Source organism: Lepidochelys olivacea (genome assembly GCF_965140295.1).
Source record: "Lepidochelys olivacea isolate rLepOli2 genome assembly, chromosome: 7".
In the NCBI taxonomy this organism is placed as follows: Eukaryota; Metazoa; Chordata; order Testudines; family Cheloniidae; genus Lepidochelys; species Lepidochelys olivacea.
The window spans coordinates 12,118,764-12,134,455 of NC_140417.1; positions in this window are offsets into that span (position 1 = coordinate 12,118,764).

The window sequence follows — 15,692 nt, forward strand, 5'->3', positions numbered from 1 at the left end:
AACCCACAAGGCAAATAACAAGAATCTACCATTCATTACTTTAAAAAACTGATGATTTTTCAATTAGTCTCATGATTTCTGTGGGGAAGACATGATTTTGGATCACTCAGGGTTGGCCATATGGCTCATCCTTAGCCTGTCTGAAACTGTCCCCTTGGAATACAAGCACATTCTAGTTTCTCCCTTTATATCTTAACAAAGCTGGCCTTTTAGTTCAGTTTTACAGAAACAGTACACATATCCTCAGAGTGGCCTGAAAGGTGCTGAGCACTTTCAGATGGGCGAAGTCCCACTGAATGAGAGTTAATGAAGTTCAGTCCCTCCACCACCACCATTTCAATCTCTTGAAATGAAGAACCATATATTGCAAACCTTTTCTCATACAAATAATCTTTACTCTGAGGAGACTGAGTCATCCCATTGATTTATATGAAACTATTTATATGAGTAAGGGGTATACTCACATGAGTCAACCTTTGCAAGAATGACGTACAACTAATTTTAACCAGACTTTGGAAACATGCAGTGTGAGATCATGCTACTGTATATCAGGCAATGGCAATTTTAGAAAGAGATTAAGTCAACAGGGATATGCCAGTGCTATTAGACAAACACTATCTCAGTTTATCATACTTCCCTTCTGCTAATCAGGAAGGTTATAGATCTCCTGCAACTGTAAACCATCATTTGGCAATAAATCCCCTATTTGAACTATGCTTCTTGGTTCCTAATTTGGATAATTAAAACATTTATTACCAATTCACAAATTTGGACTAATGTAAAGTAGAGGATTGAAGGGAGTTTAATTTAATAGTGGGTTGTATTTAAATGCTAGCTACTTACCCAAATGTTCTTCTTGTACTGTAACATTGGATTGTGATCGGAATGTTATTTTTGCACTACCAAAGAAGGGTGGAGAGACAATGAATGTATATAAGCTTGGATAAGTTCAGAGAACAATACAATACAATGCAGACATATGCACCAATCTATGAGCTACAGGATAACATTCTACATTTGAAGGACATAATCCACTTATTTGCCTTTAACCGGCAGGGCTAGAGCCCAAGAGGCAGCCACTTACAGGGCCAAAGTCCCAAATTTAGATCCTCAGAATCCCTGTGCGGCTGCCACATATCCATGTAGGTGACTGAAGCCCCGTGGCACCTAAGTCTCCACACATAAAGCCTCCTAAACTTCTGCTGGTGGACATGAGCAAAGCTGCCTGAGGCGACAGGTACACTACAGGTGTTACAGCAGTGCCACACAGCAGCTACGTGGCTGTAGTGAAGACACTCTCCACAGCAGAGGAAGGGGTTTTTCCACTGTTGCAAGAGGTGAAAGTAAGCTGGTCTGGTCCGGTCCGGCATACCGGTAAGAAACAGTACCCCATGCCCGACTGGACCGGCTTCCCCAGGTTGCCACTTTAAAGGGCCCCAGGCTCCCCGCAGTGGCCAGAGCCCTGGGCCCTTTAAAGAGCTGCCCGAGCCCCGCTCCCGGAGCCCCTTGGGGTAGCGGCGGCAGGGCTCTGGGGGTGATTTATAGGGCCTGGAGCTCCGCTTAAGTAGTGGCGGCCAGAGCCCGGGACTGGTAGCTCTGGGGGTGATTTAAAGGCCCAGGTAGCTCTGGGGTATTTAAAGGCTCCGCCTCTTCTGGTTGAGGCCATGCCTCTTCCGGTCGAGGCCACGCTCCCTGCTCAGGACTCTGGAATACCGGTAAGTCCTTTAAGTTACTTTCATCCCTGACTATTGTAGTAAATCCACCCCCTCAAGATGTGGACAGAAAAAATTTTCTGTTGACCAAGCGTTGTCTATACCAGGGCTGAGGTTGGCTTAATTATATCTCTCCAGGCCCTGAACTTTAAGGTGTAGACCAGACTTAAGTCCTGACACTGAAAAGCAGCTCAGTGCCTCCACCTTGGCAGGTGCTTCAACTTACATGTTCCCCCGGCTGTCTTGCCTGCAGGGCCTAATCTGTCTACCAGATTGGGCCCTGCACCAAACACAGCTGAGGTAGGGGGTGCTGCCCTCTTCCCCCACATATCCAATAGCCCAGTGGTTAGAGCTCTCAACCAGAATGTGGGAGACTGAGATTTAAATGCTCACTTTGCCTGGTTCGGAGCAAGGTGAATGTGCCACCAGGCAAAAGAGTCTTGCCTAGATTTCTCTCTGGCTGGATGAAATATATAAGTATTTTATACAACATAGAACAGCTTCAATAGGAGCGATTGAGCAGAATAGCCTATCACGCAGTAGGTAGGGTGTCACCTGGCTTAGGTGCCAAATTCCAGGAGAGAATTTACAGCTATGAGTCCTGAACAGAAATAGGTGCCTTTCTCTAGCTCAGTGTTAGGTGCCTAAGTCCCTTTGATGGGTGGGACCTAGGCCACGAGCCTCTCCATAGTGTTTCCTGCTGGTTACTTTAGGTGACTCTCTGCTCAGCTTGCCAGCTTCTGTGAATTTCATTCTCAGGTGCCTAACCCTCCCCATGCATTGTATAGGGAGCCTGGGCACTTAACTCAGGGCTGTGGATTCCACTGGGTGGCAGGGTGCCTAAAATTAGATTTGCCAACTCTAAGCTTAAATTCACTTTGTGAATGTAGCCCACACCGTTGACAGCCCAGAATGGTGTTTACCAACCAGTGAAATAGTTTTAACTGAGGAGATTATGGGTTTTCAGTCTATTTTTGATAGATGAAAGGTAATATATGGGCTAAATCCTGACCCTCAGCTGGTGTTGGCTATTGCGCCATTAAACTTGATGGACTTCAAGGGAGTTTTGGCAAATTTGTGTTTGTTAAAGATCCGGTCTTTTGACTGAGTTTGTATATTATTTCAGCCATTTGCATGATCATCAGTGTGCCAGATGCTCCCCTACCTGTGTGACGTTCCCTCAGATTTTCCACTTGAACATTCCTCCCCCTCCGCCCCACGTTCCCTACATGAAAGGTGGATGTAGCTGCCTTCCCCTCCCCCTCAAAATGAGAGGAGGGTTTGCTCCCTGAAAGCCACAGATCTCCTCAAAACCAGCACCATCCACAATAAGGCCTGTGCCTCCTCTCTTTTCCCTGTTCCCCTGCTGTAGTTCCACCATCATAAGCTTCCCTATTGTCTATTACCCTCCAAAGCAATGGTGAGTGTGGGTGGGTAGGAAATAGGCTCATTGTGTGACCCACATACACCAGGATTCTCGTGGGATGAAGGAATGATTGCATAAAAGCGACTGACCCTGCAGACTTTGAGCCTTGTGAAAGGGCTACCATTGGGGCAAGTGGATGAGGAATGATTTTATAGAGTGGGCACACCATGCAGAACTGCTGCTGTTTGCTACTCTTTGCTTGCAGTGGCCCAGGGGAGAGCTCTCAGCCTTTGCTTCCTGACATTTCTGTGCATTTAAATGGAGAGCTTCATTCCCTGTTCACTAATGCACATCATCATTCTTTCAAAGATGCTTGATTTCTGTTTAATTGTTAATTATTGTAATAGTTAAGGCACTTAACTTCTTTTAATTGTTCTTCTTAATTAGATGTAGCAATTAGAATATCTTTTTATATTACCCCTCATTGTAGTTTTAATTTGAGATCATAATCTTATGATTCTTCTCAGCTTCCATATCCTTCCTGTAGAAACCTTTTGTCTTTTATGATTTCTTTCTGTTTGTCTGTTCCCATCCCCCACCCACTGCTGCGTCAGTAAACATGCCTTGCAAGGATACGTTCCTGAGAATCCTGGTTGGAGATATAATTTCTCTTTCTTTAGTGCAGTGGTTATAGGACTAAAAAAAACCATGAAAATGATGCATGTAAACTGTACTCAATTTGTGAAAGTGCCTAAACGAATGGCCCAATCCTGTTTCTATCACGGTCAACTAGTTAGCTAGAGAACAGGCTCCCTGTGTTGGCTTATAGGCAGCGCACCAGAAAATGGCTTTGGTGAATTAGTTGTCTAGCTTGTCTAATTGTACTACCAACACTGCCCCACATTATATTCATAGACCAATATGAATACACAGTATGAGCCGGATTCTGATACTCTTGATCATGTTGAATCATGCTTTATTCTTGGAAGAGTCCCAGCCAAATCAGTTGGATTACTCACGGAACAAGCTATGAGTAGAAGTGTCTGGTTCTAAGTGACCGTTACATCTGTTTTAACTGCACAGTTGTGCAAAATGCTCAGGAAGGAAACTTTTCACATCATTAATCTAAAATACGTAAAGGGCTCAAATGTTTGGAGCTGCCAAGTATTCGACCCATAATACGTGTCCTGAAGCAGTCAAACAGCTATTACAACTAAGAAGATATTAACAAATCATGGATTATTGAAATTATATAGTTTATGTCTCTTCTGGCCAATGAGGAAAACCCAGCCAAACTCAAAATGTCTTCTTTAGTTCTATGCAGATGTTTTAGATCTTCTCATTGCAAGGTATCAATATACATAGCCCATAAGTCCCCTTCATGTTAAATATTCCTTATCTGCTTCTCATTAGTCTTTGATTAAGTAAGGCTGCAGAATCCAGGATTTTGTTAACTGTTCCCTTAAGAGGAGAGTTTGACTGATTCTTTTACGACTGCAAACAATACTCAAAGCATTTATTCTTATTGTGTCCTTTCAGTTGTTTATTTCACACTGCTGTCATGTTTGGATGGATTTATATGATGCTCTGATGACCTTTAGAAATCCTTCTGATTAAATGCTGTTCTACTTCATTATGACATTTCTCTACTTGTACTACCAGATTTGATGTGTACAGCTTAATAATGCAACTAGACATGAATGTTAATAACTTTGCAATTCATTGCGTTTCTATTTTTTAATGTAGATGAAATTTAGTACAAGTTTCTCTGGCTGCAGGCGTATATGAATCATTAAAATTAGAGGGTAACAAAAGAACATATTAGCATTTGTTAGTCTGGATGCACAAATTTTGTAGTAACCATTTTAATATGTACTACAACTTCTCCACCCTCAAGTTTAATATGTACTACAACTTTTCATCCTCAATTCCTCATCCAGCATCATAATTGAATTGGTTTCCTTCTTGCCTAAGGATAATGATTTTACATTGATGGAATCTTTATTAGATTCCAAGGATTATATGGCTGTTGCTTGTTTTGCATAGCCAGGACTAAAAAAAGAGTAATAAAATCATGCAGCCTAAATACTTTCATAGTAAAAAGTGTAGGTTTTAGAGTTTTAGCTATTTAAGCTGGTCACTATAGATAGACTTTTCACAAGGTCCCTGCACCCATAACTGGAGCTAGATTTTCAAAATAACCCAGCCTGTTGGATGTTGGGCTCTTCTGGAAGTAAGAGTCCCAATGGGAGCAGGTGCAGGGCTGAGCGTTTTTGAAAATCTGGCCTAACGTTATGCCATTAATGGATTTTGAACCGTGAGTTTGACATGGAATAGCCAGATGGCACTGATGAGACAAAGAAGAATTTTATTCCTGAGACTGCCAAAAAGATCCAAGTTTGGAATATGTTGATCGGGTTGCAATTCACTAAAGCTCGTAGGGACCTCCTCCTCCACAGGAGTAGAAGTAATGATGTTCTCTTGTGCAAGGAGCATGCGGAATGGGGAGGAGAAGGGATTTGTAGGGGTTGTTCCATGGAGAGACACGTTCGCATTGATGGGAGCCGGCTAAACAGATCCCGCCACCTCCACCCACACACACTGTGATCTCCAATAGGATATGTCTACAATGCAGTGTAAACCTGGGACTGTGGGACTTGAGCTTGTGGAATTGGTCTTTCTAAGCCAACACTTGAGTGTCCACACTGCATTGTGAGCCTGGTCTTACAATTACTAGACCTATGTCTCACAGCCATGATGATGTGCCATACTGCACTATGCAGACCTTCTGACTCAGGTCTGTGGTTTGAGCTACATCCACACTGCAGAATGACAGGGCTTGGACCTGAATTACAGTGTGACCCAGATCCTAGGATCCAGGTCCTGAGTGCTTGCTGACTAGAGTCAGACTGATTTGTGTGTGGATGGAAGGGGGGCTTGGGCTCAAACCTGAGTCAGAGCCTGGGTTTAGTGTGCAGTTACACATACTTTGCATTGCATTGCAGACATAACCTATGGGTAAGACCAGGGTTAGTAGAACTTGAGTTAGCAGACCCTGGGTTTGTTAACCTATGGCTTGAGCATCTACACTCCTCTATAACTCCAGGTTAGGAATTGTTGAACCCTGGGTCCCAACCTGGGGCTCCAGTGTCTACACTGCATTATGTGGGCCTGCGCACCACCACTCATAATCCCAGACTTCTTAGCAGCCTCCCAAAATGTGGCCACTCTAGCCCTTTGTTTGTGGTGCAGGGTGGGAAAACTTGACTGTCTAGAGGGCAAAGAAAGTCAGCCCATGGGATTGTGGGATACTTTTGGTGGATTCCCAAAGCACAAGTCTAATGGGGCTGCATCTTCAAAGCAACAGTGCTTGAACCGTGAGTCCCAGCTTGACTCAGGCTCAGATTCTCCACCCCGTGGGGTCCTGGGTCTGAGCCCTAGGTTAGCATGATTTGTATGTAGACAGAACAGGGGTTAACCTTAAGCCTGGGTTTGAACCCTGGGCTTACATTGCAGTGTAGACATACCCTTAGTGACTTTTGTGTTTTGTGTGTGCAGTACAGTGAAGATTGTCCTGACTGAGGAGCTGTTTGAGTACTGAAAAATAATTTCCATAGGGTAAGTGGGTAATTACAGTTTAGACTACAGAAGTAATCATGTAAAGCACAGACATTGTAGTCACATTCTTGTGGATTCAGTGGGAGTTGGCTGGAGTAAGAACAAGAGGATTGAGGGTCTTTTGAATAGCTCATCACTACATGACATTTAGCACAATCACTGAGCAGCCAACAGTTAGCATATAATGTAAATAGCTAGAGCGATAAAAATGATGTGTGTGCCTGGTAATGTAGAGTTACCAAAATTCATTTTAATAGAAGAAAGAGAAAAATCAACACTGTAGACTTTACATACCTTGAACATTATGTGATTTTGGTTTATAAAATATATCAGTGCCTGGAACTGAAAGCAGATAAAATTAAAACAATTACCATTTTCCCTCCCACTTCAACATAGCTGCAGTATAACATTAATTCAGAAGTCCTTTATCATCCAAGATCAGGTTACTGTAAATGTCACTTTAAAAGCCCTTAAAATGCATAAGGTATGCCAGTCAGCATAACTCAGATATTCAATGAATTGCTGTTTTACGGGATTTAAAAACCTTCATGCTTCATTAATGTGGATGGCATAAATTCTAAGGTCATAAAGCACAATTGCTTTCCTATGCTTATAGTTCAATCAGCTTCATTCACTATAACAAACAGGAGCAGGAGCAGCACACATTGTAAACGTGCACTTACTCAACAAATTGTGTGTAGAATGATCAATATTGTGAAATCAAATGCAGTATCCCTGGTGCATTAAAATATTATCAAACTACTCTGCTTTTTGGCTGTTTGACGGTGTAGCACGCCACTTCAGCGAAACATGGTTCAATAGTTTCGTCAAGCTGCGATGTAAACATGTCTTTACAAAGAAAGCACACCTAAAGCTGCAATGAATTTGTCTAGACCACATGTAAAATGTTGTTGACACAAGTAACCTTTCATTTTGAAACTGCAGACTATTCTTAGCTAACAAAAAAATTAAAGAAAGAAAACTGGCCCACAGTCTAATCCCAACCATTTCTGCTCTTTGTGCTGGCTGTTCAGAGCAGAGGAAACAAAATCCTATCAAGCTTTTCTTAAACGTGACACACAAGTTTGTACCATTTGCTATGCTGAGTTGTTACATGCCAAGTCACAAGAGAACGATTAAGGTGCCTTCAGCTGAGCTGAGCCAATGCGGTTTGAAGCACACAGTTGGGCATCAGGAATTCCATATTCTAACCTTGGCTCTGCCACTGATTTGTTGGGTGGCATTTGACAAATTACTTAACTTCTCTGCCTCCATTTTCCCATTTGTGAAATGAAGGTAATAATGCTTCCTTGCCTATCCCAAAGAATTGTTCTGAGGGTTCATTAGTTAATATTTGTTCAGCAATGTCAACATGGAAAGTCCTATCGGCATCATTACAAACTGGAGTCACTTACCCCAAAGGAAGACAGTGCAAGGAATGATCAAATGTCCCAACGAAATTAGAGTCTATCGGTAACTGATAGTCACTGCTTGTTCCTCTGGATCTTTGCTTGTTATCAAGACTATTTGTATCCTACTTATATGCCATAATAGCTTTAATCTCTGGCAAATGTAAAATATTACTATAGAGTCTATTCAATCTAGGTTATTATACCACACATCACCATAGTATCTGAGAGACCAGGTGATCCTAAAATCTAGGTGTTCCATATTAACATTAGTCATTATTATTAGTTTCTTTGGATTCATATGTCACCAACTTGTACTAATTGAACTATCCAAAATTCCCATGAAGCGGGAGCACAGAATGGCATTTTAATTGCAGAACTGTTCACCGATTTAATGTCAGAAAAGGGCACAGCTTTCATAATTATGATCACTGTTATTACATAGTATTCATATTACTGTGGCATATAAAGGGCTCCATTATACTAGAAGCAGTGCAAATACAGTGAAAGATAGAGTCCGTGCCAGGAGAACTTACAACCTCAGATGAGCAGCATGCAATGGGTGGGAAAGAAACAACGGGAGAAGGCTTAAGATCAGCTATGTGATTAGTGTTCGTGATCACACTTTGCAATAAAGGTACTCCAATTATCGTGCCAGCCTGGGTACTTAGGTGTTGGGATGCTGAGCATCCTGACACCTCACATGTGAGCACCTAAACATCACAGGGTGACAAAGTCTGACTTAGCTTCTCAGGCTTCCTACCCAATGAATGGGGAGAGATAGGCACCTGAGAATGAGATTCACAAAGCTAGTACACTAGGTGGCTTCCCCACCTAAACTAGCTAATAGGAGATGCCAGGGTATGTGTTAAGCCCTGACCCTTTCAGGAGGTTCAAAAGTCCAAGCTGGAGGGAGGCACCTATCTCTGCCTGGGAGTCTGAGCTGCGAGCCCTCTGTTAGAGTTAGGCACCTCAGACATCTTTTGCAAGAAAGGGAGAGGAGGAGGAAGAGGAGCACACTTACTGGATCAGGCCTTGCAGGTGAGTTAGGTGGAGGAACGCTGGTCTTCCTCTGGTTCTTAGGCCTCCAGATGCCTGGAGGGAGGCGGCAGTGTGCATGACCAGAGACAGAAACATGGGCCCATACTGCAGAAACCTAGGCACTACAGGAGCGTAGGCACCTACAGGGTTCAGGTGCAGCTGAGCAGGTGTTTTGTGAATCCCAGTGGGACCTGATCATGGGATTTAGGTGGCTGAAGTGGCAGTGAGGCGCCTAAATCCCTTTGTGAATCTGGCCCATCGTTACCATATAAAACACTGTGATTTCTTTTTTCAAACTGTAATTGCAATTAAGTCACATGATTTACTTCCTATTACCTCGTGGGCATTCTTCTTAATACATGTGCTATCCGAGTCTCGCTACAGTATATTAACTACATTGTATTTATAGTGCGATTGTTCCCAGTCATGAAATGAACTTCCCCAGTGTATGACTAAGTAGTAATTCCTGGGACCTGAAAGCATAGCCACAGTGTAATTGCCCTGTAACTGCCCTGTAATGACAGCACCCTTACGACAAAATGTGACCACGTTTATTTTCAGCTTAATGTGATAACAATTTAGCACGAAAAATTGTTATATTTCTCATCTCTACATGTCCGCATCAATATTCTTCTAAGTTAGTTTATTTCAGAGTAAGGAAAATAGCCATAACAAAACCCAACATAAAGAACGAATATAAAGGCTCCATGATTTCGAGAACACACATGGGTACATATACATTGCTAAATAAACCCCGTGGCAGTGAGTCTCAGAGCCTGGGTCAGCTGGTGATAGGGCTCATGCTACAAAGCTAAAAATAGCAGTGTAGATGTTCTGGTTTGGGCTGGAGGCTGGGCTCTGATACCTGGCAAAGGGAGGAGGTCTCAGAGGCTGGGCACTTACCAAACAGGAATGTCTACACTGCTATTTTTAGCCCCATAGCATGAGCTCCGCAAGCCTAATCTCTGAAACTTGTTATCATGGAATTTTTTAACCATGTAGATGTACCCATATACTCACTCTGCTATCTTCTATGTGAGCTATTACGGAGAATGTCAGCTGTTCCACATCTGTCATTGCATCAGGGAGAGAGACTGCTCTACAGTTAAAGGTGCAGGAAACAGCATAATAGTGTTTCTTTTCAGTTACAGAGCTATATGCACCAGAAATTCCGGGATTAGTTTCAGGCAGTTTTTCAATATTATGAAGCTGATCGTTATGGCTCATCAGCAAAGGTGATACAATGAGTGGAATTCTGGGCCCATTAGAGTCAGTGGCAAAACCCCTATTGATTTCAGTGGGGCAGGATTTCACCCATTATTTTCAATTAAAATTCCAAATGCACTGAGAGAACCAAGCTACAATCAGATCAAGGCAGGCCTGGGGCTCCACACAGACCTAAGGGGTCTGCTTGCCTGGCTCAGTTGTAGGATTGGAGACAAAAATGTGTCAACTTTCTCTAATCTCAGAAGCTCAAATTTAGGTTTCTACCCAACCTCTTCCTCACCATTAATGTGTAATTCCTCTTTCTAAAAATTGCCCAGATTCTATAGCTCTCTAAGGAGGACTGTTGTTGGAGGTTTCCACAATACAGCTCTGGTTTTATAGTCCATCAGACATCAGCTTGTGAAACACATGTCATTGCTCTGTCAGTGAGGGTGGAGAGAGAAAGAATTTGGGAGACACTGAACGTTGAGTTCTGGGGATAAAAGGGAATTGGCAAACTGTGACAGACTTACACTGTGCTGTAATTAAAGGGACACCGGCAAAGTGAGTAGGAATAAAATTATATCTATGTTGACAGCAGTCCCATCTGGATGGTCTTTATTCTTAATTTGTTTTTATTATGTTTAATTGAAAGGATATATTTGATAGGGCAAAGCCCTAGTCCTGTATTATATGCTGCGAGAAGGTCACGAATATGCTAGGCCCAAATGCTGCTGTCTGCTTATTAGTGCAGAAGGGATTCTGAACCTGGCTTGAGTGGGCATGAATGTAGGGAGTGACAGTTCTGAAGCATATTTGCTCTTTCTTCCCCCTCCTCCCCCAATCTGTCAGGATCCCCCTATGGGGAATGTGCTGGCAGGAGGAGGGAGTGGGATGGGTGGTTGACCACCTCCGCCACCCTTTCTGCTGTACCCTCCCCCACACCCTCACACTGAACTCATTAGTCGTTGCTTAGCTAGATTGCCCAGTGTGTCTAAAGTGCATTGAACATCTCAGACACTCCATTAGGATCCTTCAGCTGGTCACAATTGTTTTCTGATTGGAGGACCATCCCATTGTTCTCTGCCAAAACTAACCGCAATCAGTTAACATTTTTCAACTGGAATTTCCACTAAGGACAGAATTAGAGCTCTATCCGAGCCATGATGTCACGAGACCAGAGGTGTTCCAGAGCTACTGTAGAAGCACAGGGTTTTCACATGGATCGCCCTGGCCTCTGGAAGATTTCTTCCATTTCTGTGGTGTGGAGAAAACCCTGCCCTGAATCAGAACCGGGAAGAACCTTGGTATACAAACTCACAGAATATCTGATTTACGTAGCTCTATAGAGGGAGGCATAGGGCATTCAGACAGGGATTCACAAAGGAGCGTAGGGCGTTGGGTGACCAACTCCCAGTGAAAGTTACTAAACTTTTGAAAATCCTGGTCTCAGTCTTTTATGCATCAAATCAGTCCACACCTGCAATAACTATAATATAGCTGCACTTGGATGGACTAAGTAGTCGCATGCCTAGTATAATGATAGCTCTAAGAACAGGTTGATCATTCTGCTAATTTCTTTTCCAAAACAGCATATCAAATGGCACAAGTGTTAACAATGACAAGTATATTTTATAATTTGCTAATGAACATTAAGCTGAGATGGCACATTGGTTTTTAATGTTTAATGCACATAGCTTAGATGGCACACATTAATCACATTCCTCATTCCTTTGTTGTGCTCACGGAAGAAACAACTGTTTTTATAAAGGAGGTAGACTTTTTTTTAAAACAAAAAGATGCATTATACATCAGCAGCTAATGAAGAGGAAATAATGATGACTGTGCACTGTACAATGTATTAGAACACTAATTAGTCTACAGCAGAACTGCTTAGAGATATCTTTTAAACACCTGCTTGGTAATTTTCAACCCCATGTGTTATTTCATTTAACAATGCATGCATGACTAGAAGACAGAGTTAATATTAAATAATTAATAAAACCCAGTACAGGTCAGCATGCACTTTTGTTCTTAATGCTCAAGCTCTTATACATGTTCAAAACCAGGATATTTTCCCTCACATACAAACGAACTGAGATAGATTTAGCCAGCCATTAAGTAGCTCCTTTCCATTGGCTGAGCTGGTCTCTGAGATTGCTACCTGTCTAACCAAAAGAAAGGGCATCTGGTTGTGTTCCCTCCCACATCAGACTTCTTTGTGACCATACAAAGGCATCACAACCACCAGGGCGAGAGCTCTTGTAACAATTCTCTTGCATACGTATTAAGCTAGCATTTTCTATAGTATAGTTCCAACAGCTGTTTATTGCTGACATATGGTTCTTTTCCCACCCAGTTTTTTGGCGACCATTAAAAATTGTCCATCAAGAAAAAGGTGTCATCCTTTACATTTATTGTTATATTTTGAATTCTCCCATTCTTCCAATGTAATACGAATCTGCAGGTATAGCTCCCATACGTTTTACTTGGTTCTAATTCAGCAGTTCTCAAACTATGGGTTGAGACTCCAAAGTGGGTCATGATCCTGTTTGAATGGGGTCGCCAGGATGGGTGTTAGACTTGCTGGGGCTGGGGCCAAAGCTGAAAGCTCAAGGGTTTCAGCCCTAGGTGGCAGGACTCAGCTTACAGGCCTTCCAACTGGGGCGGAGGCCTTTGGCCCTCCCGCCTGGAGCAGTGGGGCTTAGGCTTTGTCCCCCAGCCGAGGGGAGAGGAGCTTGGGTGGGCTCAGGCTTTCGTCTCCCTTTCTGGGGTCGTGTAGTAATTTTTGTTGTCAGAAGAGGACCATGGTGAAATGAAGTTTGAGAACCCCTGGTCTAGTTCTTTTTCTTCGTTATGTAAATAATTGCATTATAAACCTGAATAACAAATTTAGGGCACTTAGCAGAAAAAAACATGAGATGATGGTAATAAATAATAATACTTATAAAAGTGGTTTACTCAGAATTCTGTGAGTGACCAAAACTTTATTTGTGGGCATTGTTTAAAACTTGCATTAAGAAGAGAAAATTGGATATTTTTAATTCTTTGTTTATAAAAGGATAATCTAAGATATTAACTCTGTCTGCTTTGCATTCTTGGATTATTATTGAAAAACAAAATTCCAAATTGTTGCCACATTACAATGATCAGATAACACCACCTACAACATGAGCTTTTGGACTTACAAAATTTGTACCTAGAGATCAAAGGCCTGATTCCCTTCTCACCTACACCAATTTTACACTCTCTCTCCTCTGACTGCTGAGGAGGTACTCTTAATTTATAATTACTCCTAATTTATATACAAGAGTGTAAATGAGGGGAGAATCTGGCTGAGTGATTTTACCATAGTTTCCTGTGTGGTTTCAGAACTAAACCCTTCCTCAGGAAAGAGTCACACACGGCAGATTTATTTCTATAGGCTGGAGAATCTTGGCTCAGGTTCACAGAATCCCTGCGTTTAAAGAATTATTTTCGACCTAAGGTTTAGAAGGGCCTTGATAAGAGCTAGTGGATCTTGGTGTTTTCCTGCTACTGTATTTCATTTCAGAAGGCTTGATCCGCTGTGTTGGCAAAACATGTAATGTTTTAAGCTGATGAGACAAAACCTCAAAGGAAATTTAGTAAAGATGTGCAAACATGTTTTTATATGGATTTCGCTCTGTCTTGTGCATTGAACATGTTTCAGTATAAATCTGAAATTTGTTTTTTATTTATAACAGATTGTGAGCACTTCGGGTCTTTATATTTCGCAGTTGTACAGTGCCAAATACAATATTGAACCTCCATAATAAATGAATAATAATAAATACACACTACTGAATATTTACTTTGAACATGTATTTGTGTATTACAGTAAAACCTCAAAGATACGAACACCAGAGTTACGGACTGACCAGTCATGCGGACACCATGTGAAACTGGAAGTAACCTATTAGGCAGCAGCAGAGACAAAAAAAAGAAAAAAAAAAAAAGCAAATATTGTTCTGAGCCTGTATTGCATCTTAAAGGTAGGCACATCTGGGCTGCCTGTCCCCGCTCCTACTCCCACTCGGGGGGCAGCCACTGGTCAGCAAGACACAGGGGCTACCAGCCCAAGGCAGCCAGAGGCAGCAGAGCAGGAGCAGAGCTGGAGTCTGTGCAGCTTTCACCCCTTACCCCTCCCCGAGGGGACGTGCTGTTTTTACCCCTTGCCCCCCAGCCAGGATGGGGGTGCGCTGTTACGAACATTTCAGAGTTATGGACAACCATGGTGTTGGTAACTCTGAGGTTCTGCTGTATGGCATTGCTATTTTGTGATGTGGTAGAAAGTAATAAACGAAGGGGAAATGTATCAGTGTAACGTACAGCATTATGACGAACTGTACAGGACAGCGTGTCATTTTGGAATTCGCCAATGGGAGTTAGGCGCCTAGGCACTTTTGAAAATCCCACTAGGTGTCATTGTGTGCATTGTAAGTGCCACAGAAAGAAAAACAACAGTTCTACCCAGCAACAGACAAATAATTAACTAAGGGCTCTTCTCAGTTCTTACAGATTTCAGCGTATGTGTCTAGACGTATGCTATATATTCTCCACATTGTTCAGAAGGGAGTAGTGCTCATACCTTGCCTGGGTATTTTGCTCATTGACACTTGAAAGAACAATGACACATATCCAGAGAGGGGAGCAGTTAAGCATGCACGTGATTTCACACACATCCTGCAACTATGGTTATGCTGGTGACTTTCACCATAAAATGTCTAGGCCAGGGCCCTAGGATCCCCTCGGAGTCCAGGAGGGCTGTCCTCAGGTGACTACACTACTATTTTTAGTGCACTGGCTCCATGAGAGGTAGCGTGAGCGTGTCTGTACAAGCTGGGAGTCTCACCCCTAGTTCCAAGTAAAGACCTGTTTTTCATTTGATCTCTTCTGCTGTCTGAAGTAAAGTGTGTGTATGTGTGTGTGTGTGTCCGTCTGGCAGGCTGTCCCTGAAGGATTAAACTGTAAATTGGAGTACCTCAAAAGATAGAACTTTTTGGAGGGTGTGCTTTAAGTTACTGAGGAAACTTAGAGGGTTCACAGCACTGGTCTTGGGGCCTAGGGCAGCTGAACAGTGTGGGGGGGGGTCCTACTTCTGTGTTTCAAAGAGCAGTAAGTGAAAGCATGATACTGAACTTTTAGCGTGCTGTAGCAGTGTCCACACTTACTCGGCAAGCTGGTGCGTGTAGATTCACACCCTGGCTTGCTGGAAGGTAATGGCTTATGTAGACAAGCTTAAAGATATGGCCCCTGCGCTGAAGTGCTTACAACCTAAGTACAAGGCGATAGGCAACAAGTGGATGCAACTAACAAACA